Here is a 2,966-nt window from a genome sequence, read left to right as displayed (position 1 = left end):
ATAATTTTAAATTTTAATCTAATAAAATCGTAAAACGTTAATTTTTTAAAAATTAAGGTGCAAAATGAAGGTAAAGAAGTAAAGGGAAGACCATTTTAGGTTTCTTTCTTGAAGTTATATTTATTTTATGACCTTTAATATCTTGATCAATATTCGATATTTGTAATTATAGGAGCTCCAAAAACATGTTGAATTATTTTTCTCAGTGTCCGTATGTAGGGGGTGGGAGGATGTGTAATGCGTCATGTTCGAGTTTATCGCTTGGGCCCCGAAATTGCCATACTGGGTGGAAAAGAACAGTCAGATAGCCCCATTCGGGTTTCAGGGATGACGGGACGTGAGTCGAGAACCTGGTCGCTTGTGATGGTTGGGCTGTGACCGTGGAGGCCGGAGAGAAGCAGCAGACTTGGGGATCAGGCCGTGGCCAATGTCGGTGGCAACTTGGTTCAAACTGACAGCCCAGGGAGAGGGAATGGAGATTTGGATGAGCATGTGCCAATGTGCTGTTAGTAATGGAACCGCAAATTGAACCATGCCGGGGTGGGCGTAAGCGGAAACGGAAGCAGCCAGCTGCCCGCCTGCAATTTGCAACCAGAGACCTTTTGCCAGACCCAACAACAGAAATGCCCGATCATCGCTTTGATTCACGAATCACGAATCGTTGGCCGCCAACAAAAAAAAAACGAAAAACATATTTAATGCATTTGCCTGGCCAAATAGTAATTAGATTTCCCTTTCATTCGATTCAAAATTGAACAACTGAGTGCACAGAATCCATCGCATATGCCCACCGATATCAATTATATTTCGGTCGAGCACTAAATGGCGGAAAAGCGTTCGTGTGGCTTTTAGTCAAAAGAAAATTGCCCGAGAATATATATTGTTTGTATAAAAGCATAAATATCAAATTTTAATTTAACGCCAAGAGATAAATAATGAAATCGATTTTCGCTCGACAAAAATATTCCGCTTGAAGAAATAATTTTAAACTTTTCTTTTTAAGGTTTAATCTCTGTAGATAATCGTAGAAAATGTATTTATCTTTATTTTGTTATAGTTAATATTTTAAATTTTGTTTTGTTCACTGGTTTACTGGAAAATACCAAAATTTAATACATTTCTGATTGAAAACTAATTAGATTTCCTTTCGATTCGTTTCAAATCAATCGAATGAATGCACAGAATCTATCGCATATGCTCACGCATTTGATTTTGGGCGGAAACTAAATGGCGGAAAAGCGCCAGCGAAGCGTGCTAATTCACCGGGCTCGAACGCGTCCCGTTAGTCGGAAATGCGACCGTTCACATGCCCGACTGTCACATGGTTTCCCTTTTGTATCCACCTGTCTTCGAGGCTGTGGCTAGTTTTCCCCCAACCTGTCGCACTTTCCTCACCCCTCTCCATATCTCAGCTCACCTACGTTTGCAGAATGCCTGGCTACACACAGACGCACCCCCGCACGGCCACAAACGCACAAGGGGCATAGCAATTGTCGTCCTGCGGCTGCTTTGTTTTCGTCCTTGCCACTTGACTTTTGCTTTGCTTTTTACTTGTGAAATGCGAGTGTTGTGGTTGCCTAACACTATGAGAAATTGTTGTAATATTTTATTATTTAATATTTAATTTTATTCTTGCTAATAATAACAGTAATTCCTTTTTTAAAATTATATTTAAATGTTGCATTTAATACTTTTTAAAGAGTATCTTGTCATTAGTTAGAGTCACAAATGGTTTGTAATAATTTTAAACATTTTTTTTAATTTGAATTACTATTTACTAAATATTCTTTTCTCTGTAATAGCTGGGTAAATTGTAAGTTTGAAATAATTTGTTTTTGTGTGTAGCAAATGGGATTGACCATTCTGAGCCGTTGTCCTGGCGACAGGATTTATGCAAAACGATTTTACAGTGGGCTCTCAAGCATCCTGCTTGAGTCCTTGCCTTTCTTTGGCCGATTGTAGACTTAGTGGTTTTCTGTGGCAGGTCGTGTTGGGCCATCTGCTTGGCCACTTTAATCACTCAGAGGCTTTGGGCTCATAAAAATAAATGCCCTGTTAATGCCGGGAGGACCAAGTATTGCGATTGGACCTGTTTAAATTTAAATCATAAATAAAATCGGACCTTCAAGTTGTAAATGTGCTAAAAAGCAAGATGAATTGCCGGTTATTATTGCCAACTTCATTTGCTATGCACTCAAAAACCGGGTAGCTAACTGGGCCAAGAGCCCTTAAATGAGGGCCATCTTCAAGATGCAAAACGAAATGAAGTGGGGCTAGAAATGGAGCCCAACCAACTCGACTGATGGTCGTCTGCGTTACAAATGAATATTAATTATGTATGGCATGCTAATTCCGCGAATCCATTAATCACAATTATAATTTATGCTGTTATTTTCACCTTTTTTAGGTGCATTAATTTTCACATTTTTATCGAACATTTTCCACTTGGCACTTGGCTGCCCTTTCGCCTCATTAACATTCGCATGGATAATAGAAATTTAAGTTGTAAAATCAATAAAGTGCCACATTAATTATTACAGCAACAAAAATAATAGCAAGGACAATGCAATCACGCGACACTAATAAATCCCCCGGGGTTATGTACAAATCTGCGAATAATTAATGTGTGAACTCGAAATGGCATTCGTAATGCTCCATACCATTATGGATATTATAATTGCATGAAGTGGGTGCCACACTCTTATTAAAATTAGCATTAGCTTGGAGGTAAACATAATCGCGGATCATTAAATACAAAAATGTAATAGCATTTGGTATTTAGGGGGAACTATGTATAAGAAATATTCAGCTAATTAAGTGATTTAATTTATGGAAATTGTTTTTACTTTCTTTTTCTAAATCTGTAAAGGTAGGGCATTCGTATTTCCACCTTTGAGTATCAACATGAAACACCCTCAGTAGCTATTTTTAAACAGCAACATAATTTTATTTATGCTAGAGTAGCT

This window comes from Drosophila eugracilis, unplaced genomic scaffold (assembly GCF_018153835.1).
Source record: "Drosophila eugracilis isolate 14026-0451.02 unplaced genomic scaffold, ASM1815383v1 contig_440, whole genome shotgun sequence".
NCBI classification, from domain to species: Eukaryota; Metazoa; Arthropoda; class Insecta; order Diptera; family Drosophilidae; genus Drosophila; species Drosophila eugracilis.
Note: the sequence above shows the minus strand (reverse complement) of the source record.